General features: G+C 40.6%; 1 protein-coding gene and 1 pseudogene across 1 annotated transcript in view; one reads left to right on the top strand and one right to left on the bottom strand.

Annotated features, from left to right (window-relative positions):
• Positions 1–14,426, top strand: part of SLC24A3 (solute carrier family 24 member 3) — a 523,373-nt gene that overhangs the window by 442,257 nt on the left and 66,690 nt on the right. The gene's annotated exons all lie outside the window — the stretch shown is intronic.
• Positions 10,401–11,113, bottom strand: LOC119232147 (translationally-controlled tumor protein-like; annotated as a pseudogene).

Here is a 14,426-nt window from a genome sequence, read left to right as displayed (position 1 = left end):
TCCTGCCGCCCACTGCTCCCCTCAGCATTGTACTTCGGTCCTTCTGCCTGCTCTGCTCCCCGCTCTGGCTCTGGTGAATTCTCTCACTCTCCTGCGCTTCTGACTATACCCAGTGCTTGTATAAATAAATAAACAAATAAATCTTAAAAAAAAAAAAAGAATGCTATTATTATCTCCATTCGGAAGATTGGAAATTTTAGGCACAAAGATGTGAAATAATAGCTTTCCCAAGGTCATTCAACTGATAATGTTAGAACAGGGAGTTGAACTTGGGGATCCTGGTCCTTGTTCTTCAACATCTGCCACAGTGCCACAGTAATTCCAACAGAGCACGTCATTTACCATCTTTTATAAAAAGAAGTGGGTAGAAACCAAAATATAGAGGTAGAAGCAAATGACTGCATGCTGGTGTTGTGACACCTAAAATAACTAAAAGCAGAAATATTATGAATGGTTACCTCTAATGAGGAAACATTTTTTATTTTCATTTTATATTCAGTTGTACTGTTTGATTTTCACCATAATTATCTACTTTTTAAAGTTTACATTATACAATGCCTGCAAATTTGAGTGACTTTTTCATTTAAAATCAACTTTAAATAAGAACAAATTCATGAAACTCAATATATGACCCTGATATCTCCCAAGATCAGAGGTAATTTGTATAAATGTGCATGACTTATGCAACCAGATGTACCCTTGGGAAATTTGATATTCACATTTTATTATTTTAAGTATTTGTTTCATTTGGAGGGAAATATATTAAAATTTTCCCTGCCAATACAGCTATCCAATTTAAAAGCTCCGGACAATGATTAGATTGTATTAATCTCGTGTCTTGCTAAAAGTGAAGCTCTGTGACCTCTGAGACCAGAGCATAAAAGGCTATACTGCTTCTCCCTACTCTCTTGAGATGCTTACATTTGAAGCCATGAACCCCATTTAAATTGTCTAACTGCCCTGAGTTGGTCTTGCTATGAGGAAGTTAACTACAAGGTGAGGTCAAGTTCAGCTAGTAGCCCCCACTGAGATCCCAGCCTTCATTCACCATTAGCTCCCACTCATGCAAACAAAACTTCAGGTGATTCCAGCCCCCAGCTTTTTATCGCTCCAATTGCAAAGGGAAACAGCAATTCCACTACTTAGTATATGTTGATGTGACTCTTAAAGTAAATCTCTATTTTAAATCAAAGAAAGATATTAAAACATACAGGCTTTATAAACAGAATGATGAATGGCAACGTTGTTAGTGGAGACTGAAATATTCACAAGGAATATATAGAATTCATTAATTCTCAAATTCTCACACAGATAGATGGGGTTTCCTTCCATGTTGTGTGGGACTAGGGAATGCCAGGTAGTTTCTCATTTCTGATTATCTGAACATTACTCAGCCTTAAATGTCTGGATGGAGCAGTGGTTTCAACTCCTGCTGTTTGTTAGAATTTCCTGGGGAATTTTGAAAAATCCCAATGGCCAAGCCAGCATGAGTGAGGACTGGGACCCAGGCATGAATGTTGCATAGCATCCAGAGGATTCCATTGTGCCAAGATTGAGAACCAGGTCTCCCTGAGAGTCTAGTACAGAGGTGTAGGACCAGCCCAGGAATATGTATTTATCAAAAAGCCCATGCTGTTCTTATGGTCAGCTAAGTTTAATGATCGCTGGCTGAGGCTAAGCACATGGGCTTTGCTGGTATTCAGACCTGTTTCAAGATGTAACTCAGTCACTTTAGAACTGTGAACCTTGAGCAAGTTAAGTAACCACACTTCGCCTTAGTTGACTCATCTGTAAAATGGGAATATTAGAAGTTTGGAAGGAAAAAGGCATTTAAATGCTTGGTTCTGTGTTTAGCACAGGAAGGGGCTTGATCACTAGCTGTTAGGCCCTGGGGACAACCAAATACAGGCCCCCAATCATTCAAAATGGCCTTTTCTTTCCTAAAAATGAGATAGAATGAATTGATTTTTATGAAAATCTATTGCTGCCATTTGCCTTTAATTTTGTGGTTGGATCTATTTCTTGTTTCTGTTCTTATGGTATGTTTCTCTCTTCAGCTTAGATACAGTTAATACCCCTATTTGCAGGCTCTCTCTGCTCCTAATGCATGCTTACAACACACCTGGCACCCCAAAACCATAGGCTTTTGTCAGACATTTTTGCTTTGATCTTGACATGTTGCTGAAGGGCTGGTGTGGGGAAATAGTATCGTGCCAAGCATGAGTGAAAAGCTGAAATGGGGAAAGACACAGGCAGTGCCCTTGAGCACACAGTACATTTAGGGTGACGCTGGAGAGAAGCTTATGCCTCTAGCCAACATATTCTGAAAAATGGAGAGAATGAGAAAAGGGAAGGAAGTGTGCAGCCCATGCCCGTCCCCCACAGTCACCGGCACCTACTTCTTAGCTCAGCTGTTCCTCCACAATGTTAGCCCATATCCCTACACTGTACTATTCTCGCTAGACTTAGGATTCCATGAGCTGCTAAGCTACCAGCTGCTCTCTGCTTCTACTGTGTAGGGTAAATAAAAGTTATCAGGTTTTTTCCACCCTCCCACTATTAGTATCTATGATAGACACCTCTGGTCTTATAGGCATGCCTGATGGAGGGCACCTGGAGTATATGGTGTGGGCACGCGTAGGTTGGCACACCTAAGCCGAGAGACTGAGCATGTAAGGGCGGCAGAGGACGGTGTGGTGGAGAGCGGTGAAGAGCGTCAGATTACATCAGAGAAGGACTAAGAGAGGAAAGAGCATATAGGTTATATAGGTATTCGCAAGGGCGCCCAAGTTGCTGTCTCCCTGCTGTCTTGTTTCCCCTAACCTGTGCGGATGATGCCAAGAGCTCCAAGTTTCTCTTACAAGCTGCCTGAACCCACGATGAACTTACCCGGCTTGGGATGGCTACAGAACACACAGTCATTTGCAAAGTGAGAAATTAACATTATACATGGCAAGCCTCTCCCCATGTTTGTAGCTAAAAACTCTTCAGGTCTCTGGGGAAGGGGCTTTTTGTTGGTGAGGTTGGTGTTACTGGTTGCCTGAGCCACACAGTTCCCTCAGCTCTCTGCTGTAGTGTCTAACACAGATCAAACTGAGAGGTGTTATTGATGCACTACCGTGTTTTAATTCTCAATTTCTTTAATGCGGGGGATCATATCTTTCAAGCACACATTAAAGAAATAATCTTTTGTTCAATTTACCCTGGATGCAGAATTGATTTACGAGCGTCACCTGCTCTCCCTACCCTGAGTCACAGGAATTACTTAAAATAGATCATCTGGCAGATCAACTGCGACCGAACAAGCCACAGGAACATAGCAACCAGCAATTTTTAGTATGAAAATATCACCACATACCCATTAAAGCATACCCCTGCACCCACAACTAAGAGGGGCCATTTCCTGTGAACACATACTACATTATAAGTCAGATTAACTCCTGAGGCTTTTAAAGTCCCATTCTTTGTCCAACGGTAGGATAAAATCTTAATTTTTAAAGTATATATCCACATTTCCCCTCCTCTTTAACTTGATGGGGCCAGAGAAACTTGGATCCTTCCAGGTTTGAAAAGGATATTCTAAATCCATATCCAGGCCTATGAACTGAAAAGCATTCGGCTCGCCTGTGTTTCTATCCCCTTTGTCTTCAGCATTTTGCTTTTCAGAAAGACTAGAGGGAAGTGGGACACGTGTTCCCCATGATTCCATCACCAGGTTTTGGACAGTGTGGAAAATGTCTGCATCTGCAAAATAATCTAGACACCAAATGCTATTGTAATGATGCATGCATTTAGCCAGAGTCTTACTTCCAGAAGCTTAAGCTTCAATACATGGTCTTAGCTGTCTGATTTCTGAACTCATACGATGAATGTCAACTTCCTTTTTCATCAATATTTCAAAGATAAAGAAGCCCCCACATCATTTTGGAGACCCTAGTACCATGATGTTGGACATCAAAAAAATTCAAGTTTGAGCTTGTCCTTGTAGTTTTGAAATTGATTAGGTGAGGACATATTTGCCATAAATATCTCAGGCTGCTAACCCAAGTGGTATAAGTTTAAAAATAAATTTAGCACCACTCCAATTTAATTTAATCTTTGTACTGTCTTTTCAGCGGATAAAGAGCTTGAAAGGGACAGGAATTTTCTGGCATTATTCCACAATGGTATGACTTCCCCAGCCTCTTTAACAGGGTTGGTGCTTGAAATAAATGAAGTAGGAAACCCCGTTCAAGCCACGCTTCTAATTTGCACTTTGGGGCCTCCCCGGTGGCGCAGCAGCTGAGCTCAGCCTCCCCGGTGGCACAGAAGCTGCCCTCAGCCTCTGCAGTGCTGGTTTGATCCCTGGCTGCTGGCGAGAGTCCCATATGGTGTGCAGACTTCTGCCACACCCGCTGCTCCCCTCAGCAGTGTTCATCCTTCTGCCTGTTCTGCTCCCTGCTCTGGCTCTGGTGAATTCTCTCACCCTCCTGTGCTTCTGACTATACCCAGTGCTTGTATAAAATAAATAAATAAATCTTTAATTTGCACTTGGTAGTGAAAACACAGAGTTTTCTCGGGCACAAGAGTCCTAAGTGCCTCCTCATGCCCACTGCTAAGGGTGAGAACCATCTCCCCACTCTTTTGCTCTTAATATGTGAGTTTCACAGTTGTGACTCAAGCTTATGAATTCTCTGGTCTCTGAGACTGTAACAAGCACATGGGTCACTTGGGGCTCTTGTTAAAATGCAGATTCCAATGCAGTAGATCAGATTGGGGTCTGAGAGTTGCATTTCTAACAAGCTGTCCTGTATCACACTTGGAATAAATGTATGGCACTGTGGGGAGAGCATCGCTTCAGTCCTCCTCAGAGTGACTCCAGTTCTACACTTGTCAGACTGAGATAGGAGAAAGATTGTTGCGAGCCACTCTCATTCTAGCTGGAAAACTATATAAATATAAGCCAAGTTTCTCCTTGTGATAATGGACGAAACAGAAACACATAATCGAAATCAGCAGATAGCCCCAAACAGGTTTTTGCCATTAGTTTCAGCCTCCTCCATCCCATTCTTATCGATGCAGCCAGAATGGACTGAGAGCCACGTTACTTCTGTGCCCTTTCTGGTGGATGGCCAATTAATTAAATAACCAAAAGCAGGAACTCAGAAAGAGCAGAACCTTGGGGCTTCCAAAAATGAAATTAGAGGGTCTATGAACTTGAATTTAACCACTTCAATTTAATTTTTTATTTCATTAATTATGAGCCAACAAACCTTAATAACATTGGCAGTACCAGTGACTTCATCATCAATAGAAACGTAAGAGATTTTCCTGCTGTATTAGTTATTGCAAATATCTAAAACCTCTCTCCTCTTTCACACCGCTTCAAAATGACTAACTCTTCTTATAATAAGAAAACTTGCTGGCTCTTATGAATAAATAAATATGATGATTACTGTATCTCTGTTTTCACTGTTTTGATAACTAGATTTCAATAGGTTGATATCTTTATAGTCCTATACCATTGTACCTTTTAATATGCAGTTCTGAACAGTGGTCTGCACAGTGCCAAGGGGTGCACAGCACAAAATGTTTTAAGTACCCCCAAACACAGTGTCAGTTAAGAAATAGCAGCAGTGTGTTCATCATTGTCAATACTAATTAAAATAATTATTTTAGATAAAGGATTATAAATGTGTATTTATATACATAGGTATAGTCCATAAACTTGCAGGGCACAAATACATGGGATAAATGAGTGAAGCGGTCAGGTCTAAGAAAAGCAATAGCAGAAAGTTATATATGATATTTGACTCTTGGCTTTAGATTTGTGGTACCATAGTGTAGAGGGAACTGTGACACACTGAAGAATGCACGTCCCACATAACGAGGACACCTCTCACAGCTCCCCAGGGACGTGAGGGGCCACTAAGTTTCTATGTCTTCAGATGTTTCCAAGAGAAGCCAAGAGTCTCAATGTAGAAATCTACCTCCCCATCCTCCAAAATATATAATGTATATCTTGGCAATTAGATCAGTTAACTACAACAATTAAAAGAAAAACCTCTGCGCAGGCCAAACAACCAAAGTAAAAATAGGTGTCAAAGGAGCCAAGAACTTGCAATGGAGGGAGGAAACCCATCAATAAGTGGTTTTGGGGGGCCTCCCTGGTGGCACAAGGGGTAAAGACACAGCACAGTGAAGCTGTCCGCAGCCTCTGCAGCATGAGTTTGATCCCCTGCCAGCCATCAGACCTCTCCTGCCTCGCCCGCTTCTCCCCTCAGCAGTGTATTTCAGTCAACCTGACTATTCTGCTCCCCGTTCTGTCTCTGGTGAATCCTCTCACCACCTGCACCTCTGGCCTGTACCCCAGTTCTTGTATGCATAAATAAATAAATCTTTAAAAAAAAAAAGAGTGGTGTTGGGAAAAGTGGGCTGCCACATGCAAATTAATGCAACTAGACCATTATCTCACACCAACCACAAAAATCAATTCAGAATGTTTTAAAGACTTGAATGTAAGACCTGAAACCATTAAATATATAGAAGAAAATGTAGGCAATATGTTCCTTGACATTAGCCTTAGAGATCTCTTTGGACATTCAACTCCAGTGGCAAGGAAAACAAAACAAAACAAACAAACAAACAAAAAAAAATAGGACTTCATCAAACTAAAAAACTACTGCATAGTGATAGAAACTTGACACCTTTCTGAATGAGAGACGATATTTTATATGCCATATGCCTGGCAAAGTGTTAATCTCCAAATATACTAAGCACTCATAATACTCAGCAATAATAAAGCAGCGCCTCCCTGATGGTGCAGGGGTTAAAGTCTCCACTGCAAGCTATCACCAGTTACTGCAGCATGAGTTCGATCCCCAGCCAGGGAGCCAACCCACATGGCACAACAGACCTCTCCTGTTTCACCCGTTGCTCCCCTCAGCAGTGTATTTCAGTCAATCCGCCTGTTCTACTCCCCACTCTGTGTCTAGTGAATCCTCTCACCACCACTCCCACACCTTTGGCCTACACCCCAGCTCTTGTACGCATAAATAAATAAATCTTTTTTAAAAAAGAATATTCATTCAAAATCACTAAACTTCTAATTTTGTGCTTATCCAAAGAAAGGCAAAATATTTACTTAACCAAAATGTAAAATTTAATAAGTAGGGTTACCAGACCTAGCAAATAGAATACAGGGCACCCAGTTAAATCTTCAATTTCAGATAAGCAACAAATATATTTTTAGCATATTCCCTGTGCAATATTTGAAATATACTTTTAAAAATTATTTACTTGAAATTCAAATTTAACCAGGCATGTCTTATGTTTTATCATCAACTGGAATACGAAAAGCTACTGTTAAAACTAATATGTAATATTACCAATTACCATTGTAATTGCTCTTTGCTTTGTTTGAAAAGCATTTTTGTTAAAGTACCACATACGTTCAGAAGTGTGTTTGTTAACAGTATGTGACAATTCATAAGTCAGGACCCTGATCAAGAGAGCCCTTGTACCTTCTTCAGACTCAACCCTTGGCACAAGGGGAACACTGTTTAAACTTCAAACACAAAAATTAGAATGCTCTGCTTTCAGCCTTATCTAGATGGGATTGTGTTGTATTTTAAAGCTTACAAAACTCTGTGTGTGTGTGTGTGCTGGTGGGAATGTTTACTCTGATTATTGCCTTATGTGTAAATCCACATTTTGGGGATAGAGCTGACACTGCCAATGCCGCGACCTCAACCCCTCACCCTAGGCACAGTTCCCATTGACCTGACTTCCCACTGCCAGGACCTGCCTTCCTCTGGCAAGGACTCTCCTTAGTCACTGCCCCAGGAGCAGGAATGCCAGGAAAGCCACGCTCCTGGGTGCATCCCTTAACCGATGACTGATGGGAGTGAGTAGATCAATACCCAAGGTCTCTCTCCCTCTGGGTGAGAAAGGAGATTGGCAAGTTCTACTTGGTCTCCCAGAGCCCTGCCCCCCAGGATGTACCCCTGTTGCCCACTGCCATCACTTATTACCATCCTCCCATCATCTACCTCGCTGCCACCAGCTCTTAACAATGTTTCCCAAATGGACTGTGAAGTTCTGGCCTCTGACTCTGTTTCTAGGTGATTCCAAGTAAACATTTGATTAGGTGAAATCTCCCTAAATACCTTGTGTTTATTCACCAGCTTCTATCAAGTCCCCAGGGCTGCTAAATGCAGTATAAGGTGCTGGCAGACTCCACCTGGTCCTATTGAGGGTGGCGAGGGGCTCCAGGAGACCAGCCCTACCAAGTCCAGTATTGTTTTTCCTATGCCACAGCCGACTCCTGCCATAACTGATTCCTGCATCCTAAAGTGTATGGAAAGCTTTGAGTTGCCAAAGTTTGTGGACTTAATGGGCAATAGGTTACATTTAACATGATAACCACTGCACAGAATGTTTTGAATGATAGAGAAGATGATTCTGAGTACTGGGCACTCCAGCTCATTAGGAGTTTCCGTGGTTATTGTTCAATCCCATCAATGAAGAGCATTCAGGACATTATTGTGCTGCATAGGCCTGATGTGGCCTCATTTTTATTTAAATCTATCTCCAGTAGCAGCCTATTTACTCATCATTTGTTTTCCTGACATAAAACTAGAACTCAAAATGAGTTTTCTTAGAAAAAAAGTAAAATTGAAAATATGAATTCATCACATGCTCCTGGTGTTGAAGATTGATTTGCAGAAGTTCATTGTAGTTTGCAAAAGCATATTATTGTCCTTTTTCTGTGACCTGATGATTATTGTCTGTTTTTGACAGTAAACTCCTAGAAAGTTAAGAGCCACTTGTATTTCAGTGACCTTTCCCAGCATGGAGGTATTTACGACACATACTTGAACGATCAGCAGATGGTAGCACCAAAACTTTCCCAAGTCACTTTCCCGCCATCCTGAACCTTTATGTCCTCAGGTTATGGGGGGCACCCTAGGGTGCCCTCCTTGTCCCACTTGGTGTGACGACCTCTACTGAGACAAGAATTGGCTGTAGAAACTGTCAGCTCAGAAGCTTGGAATGAAACTCGCATCATGATTTTTCAAATCCCTTTTCCATGAAATGTGTGTGAAATAACATTTTCTGAGATTATAGCAGCTTTATGTTTTATGTCATGTAACTAGTACGATGCTTTCTTTGCTTCAATAATTTTTTAAAAGCAAAGTGCTCACCAGTGGAAGGCATTTGCACCTAAAAAAATGTGTCTGCATTTTAAAGTCTATTATTCACCAAGAAAATCACCATATATATTGTATTATATTCACACTCTATCCTCATAGGTTCTATGTGTATATATTACTATATATATATATATAACTATGTACATCTCCATATCCATACAATATGTATATATAATGCATATCCATCTACAGAAAAAAATATGTAGTTTTATCACAAATGACTACTTTGAACCTCTCAGAGGAAGGCAGAATTCCAGAAGGTTATCACTCGATATTGGTATAAATGAGCATGTGTTTTTTTCTTCGGTTTTGGAAGCCTGGATTTTTTTTTCTTTTGATTTATGCCACTCTAAAACTAAATGAAATAATAAGAAGGAAATTGAAGCTGCATATTCAATAGAGAAAGTGTGAAATGCATCCAGAAATAGGAAAGAAATATCCAGATGAAATCCAGCTGAGAGGGATTCCTGGAGCTCTAGGGGGAGAGGGAATAGAGCCTCTGACTTCAATTTCTGGAAGAGTTTCCCAGCAGATGGCCTTTTGTAATCTGCACCATCTATTATTGATTAATGAGGTCAAGGGCAGAATTACTCATTGTTGTTCTCCCAGGACCCCCATTATACTCTGTTCACCACAGTGGCTTGTCCTTCAGCCTTGCAGTCATTTTATAAAATGCTAAGGAAGATGAGCTGTCTTCTCATGGGTCCCCTGCCCCGGGTTGGGTGACATCTGCCAACACATGCCAAAGAGCCTCCCATTTTGATGCAGAGGTGATACATGCCCTGTCTGCCAGGAAGTATGCCCAGGGTCAGAGTCAGATGATTGCTGGCCTCCATCTGGACATGGAAACCCTTCACCCAGAAGAGAAGGGAACCACATGGACCCCAAGCATCAATTTATTCCCTTATGTGGAAAAGTGAACTATTCCATTACTGAACAGTGAACTCTATTGGTTTGAGTTTGTTTTTCAACTAAACTATCAAAACAGAGTAATAATTTCCCAGTTAACTGACTCTATCCCTCCTAGAATGCAGCCACCAGTGTCCTTATCGCTTTCTATAGTAGTATTTATTCTCTTTTCTGCTTTGCTTGCCCTGAATCTCTTTAAGCAATTTTCTTTTAATTGAGTTGTGGCCACTGCCTTTTTGTCTCTTGCTTTCTACTATCCCCTCCTTTTTTTTTTTTTTTTTTGAGTTTAAATTTAAATGCATTTTATTTTTAGACAACCTACAAGACATGTTTTTCTTAAAAACAATGCCTCCACTCCAAATAAATCAAGGTCAAAATAAACGAAGAGCTCAAGATGACATCAGTCCCATTTGTCTGTCCTGGTGTTGTGTCAATGAAAAGCAGCAGCCAGTTATGATGACAGGTGATAGTTCCAAGTAATTGCCAAATTTGTTAGCATTTTTCCATTTCTAAACCATCCTTAAAGAAAATCAAATATGGTGTCACACCATCCTCACGGTAGTCCAGCAGAGCAACCATACCATCTGGAGTCATGTTTTCACCAATAAAGAACTGGTAGTTTTTGAAATTAGCAAGGATGTGCTTGATTTGTTCTGCAGCTCCTGTCATAAAAGGTTTTACTCTTTCTGGCCTCTGTTCTTCAAGTTTGCCTTTAATTGATTTCATATAATCTTTGATGTACTTCTTGTAGGCTTCTTTGTGAAGCTGGTTTCCTGCAAGTGATGGTTCATGACAATATCAACACCAGTGATGACTGTGCTTTCGGTACCTTCACCCTCGGGGCCTTCAGCGGAGGCATTTCCACCAATGAGCGAGTCATCAATGTTACCCTCTGTCCTGCTGACCAGCTTCCCCTCCACCTCCAGGCACAGCCCGTCCGCGATCTCCCGGATTTTGTACATGTCGGAGAACATCTCATCATGGCTGATGAGGTCCTGGCAGATAATCATGATGGTGGCTTGAGGGAGAGGACGGTGGCGCTAGCTTAGCAGGAGCCCGGAGCTTGGAGCTAGCGCGGTGCAGCCGGAGCGGCCCTCGGGGGTAGGGGGGAGCAGGAGGAAAAGTATCCCCTCCTTTAGTTACCATCTCCAACCTGCCTAATGGCTTAAAGTCGTGAACAGAAGAAAATCCCCACGAGAGGCAACTGCAAATGGGTATCTGCTTCTCATCCTTGCCCCCAGTGAGGCTGTAGCACAGTGTATGGAGACAGGGGTTTAAGACTCAGACTTCCTAGGTTCAGATCCTAGCCCTTCCCCTGCTAGTTGTACAATCTTGGTCCAATCCTTCAACTTGGTCAGACCCAGATTGTTGGCAAATGAGGCAAATGATGATGTTGTTCACCACATTTGGTTGCTGTGGGACTGAATGAGATAACTCTCCCAAATCCTTTTATTTGTAAGAAAGTCATTAATGTTTGCTCTGTGGTGAATGGTGGTCACAGAAAGGTAAGGCAGAGGGGACATGACGCTATGGTCATAGCTTCCACTATAAATACTACAGAATCATCAACAATGTTTTAATTCATTCTAGAAAGTGGAAAGAAATCATTCTCCATTTGACTCCTTCTTACTTGTCCTACTTGTTCAAAAGTTCATCACTTTTATAGAAAAAAAAATTGCTCTGCTAAGTGTAGACTTTGAATCTGGGCTGGAATTTGGTGATAATCCAGATATTGAAAATTGCAATAAAGCTAAGAAATCATTTGGATTATGCTTGCTTAATTTCTTAATATTTATGAAACTTATAGATGCACAGAGCTTAAAGAAATCATCCAATTCAGAAGGCATGTGATGAAAGATGACCTTCTTCCCCCAGCACCAATTTCCCATTCACCTGTGACAACTACTTTGCTCTCATTTGATTTTCCTGATATTTGTTCAGTATCTCTAAATAATGTTCTCAGATGGCAAATACTTGATGTTTCCATTTCAGGCATTCTCCATTGACTTCAGTTTGGAAGAGAAGGATTTAGGTGTCATCCAGCCCTCTCCACCCCTACTACCCATCCCCTTCCCACCACCCTCCCCAAAAAACTGTAGCATAAGTTTGGTTAGATGGTAGTCCATGCTTAGTCTGTGCTTCATTTATTATGACATTGTGATGGCTATTCATAGCTGAGTCATTAGTACATGGTGATTCATCCTCCTTTTCAGTACAACTGTGTTTTCTCTGTGTATATAATTGTCTTCTTGTTGTTGTTCATTTGCTTAGTTTTCTATGTCCTGTCCCCAGAGCTTTCTAATCTCTTTTGTGTGGGCTTGAATGATCAGATATTCCATTTGTTTTGTCCTTTTGCCGTCGTTTTCTCTGGGGTCTTTTGATGTGCTCCAGTCTGGTTAGGTTGCTGTGTAAGCCTGTGGCAAATGTTTTATTTTGGAATCCTTATAGAATCTTAATCTACTAGCATTCCAGAAACTTCCTTGATCAATTATAAAATCTGGTTGCTTGGTATGATGATTTGCTGTACTGTAATTTCATATAACAAGTGTATTGTTTACTCCCTTCATTTGATGGAACACATCCTCCAGTAATTTTTTGCAAAAGGTGCATATGAAGTAAAATTTTTGGAGACAATGAAATTTTTATTTTTATTCTTCTTTCACTTTAAATGAATGATTTGGCTGGGCATAGAATTCTGGGTTGAAGTCATTTTCCTCTAATGTTGAAGGCATGACTGCATTTTCTTCTAGCTTTCAGTGCTTTTGTTGAGAAATAATTTGTCTGGTTTGGAACCTTTGTATATAAACCTGTTACTCTCTCTGGTAATTTCTAGGATCTTTTCTAGAAACCCAGGGTCACTACTCACCAACTGTAGAATGGATTACATTGGACTAGAATGTTAATTTTCCAAGAGGTCAATTCTTGTCCCAGGATTCTGAAATCCTAATTTCATAATCATATGCCTTTGTGTATATCTTTCTTTGTCCATTGTACTAGACACTTAGTGTACTAGACACTTGCTCTAAAAATGTGCATCCTTAACTTCTGGGAATTCTTCCTTAAATTATTTTTTTGGATCATTTCTTCTTTGTTTTCTAGAAATTATGTTCTTCAAATGCCAGGTTTCCTTTTTTCTGTTAAAGTGAGGGATATGCTTGAAGTGACAGGACATTTGTGGATTAAGTCCTTGAACTATTTTTCAGTCATCCTGTTTTTAGATCTGCCTTCACCCCCACTTCTAGAGTTTTGCCACTGCCAGCTAAATGACCTGCTTTCCTGATTTGAAAATTTTATTGCTCTGATAAACTCTTCTATTCTCTTCTTTGTGGGTTTTTGTCTTTTTAAAATCTCTTTACTATTATCAAGTTATAGAATAACAAGAAAGAGCAAAAATAATGGTGTATGTTCAGTCTGTCACCTTTAACTAAAAACCCAAGTGATATTTTTAAGGAAATTCACAATTGATAATTGACACAATTTTTAAGTCCATTTGCTTAATTATAATAAATTGAGTAAATATTCACAACCTTTTGACCTCTTGGATAATGAACAGTCTAGTCCAATTTAATCCATGCTACAGTAGGTGAGTAGTGACCATGGATTCTAAGATTTGAGATTACAAGAAGAACAAGATAAAACAGTAAAGGATATTTGTCTTAATGTGATTTTTTTTTGGAATAAGCCCTCTCTTGCCAGCCTCATTGTCTGTAACTTAAACCTGCAAATACAAATCCTAATAAGAGCCTCCCAGGTGGCACAGCGGGTTAAGCGCAGCACTATGAAGCTGTCCACAGCCTCTGCAGTGCCAGTTTGATCCCTGGCCAGCCAGGGAGATACCCACATGGCGCAGCACACCTCTTCTGTCTTGCCTGCTGCTCCCCTCAGCAGTGCTTTCAGTTGTCTGCTGTTTTGCTCCCCACTCTGTCTTTGGTGAATTCTCTCACCCTCCCGTGCCTCTGGCCTATACCCCAGCTCTTGTATAAATAAATAAATCTTAAAAAAAAAAAAGCTACAAAGAAAAATTGTTAAAAAAAAAATCCTAATAAGGGAAAATTAGCAATGGAAAATACCTAAGTGTCCATATAACGAGTGGAAGAATGTGTTAATGGAAAGAGACTGGCCTCATTATTCATTTATGGTTCTATTTAAGTCATATCTTTCATGTTATTTGAATCCAGTGTGGTTTGACTTTGCCTGATCTTTTCTTTATAGACTGACACAGGGAGAGAAGAGGCACCAAGGATACCTTGTCCTGGAATCCTCTCTTCTATTGTCTTTGGTGCAGCATATGCCTGTCACTGGCCCAGCTGAGAGTGGACATGT

The sequence above is a fragment of the Talpa occidentalis genome, unplaced genomic scaffold (assembly GCF_014898055.3).
Source record: "Talpa occidentalis isolate TD23 unplaced genomic scaffold, MPIMG_talOcc4v2.1 talOcc4.10, whole genome shotgun sequence".
In the NCBI taxonomy this organism is placed as follows: domain Eukaryota; kingdom Metazoa; phylum Chordata; class Mammalia; order Eulipotyphla; family Talpidae; genus Talpa; species Talpa occidentalis.
The sequence above is the reverse complement of the archived record's forward strand: the minus strand, read 5'-3'. Positions and strand labels throughout refer to the sequence as shown.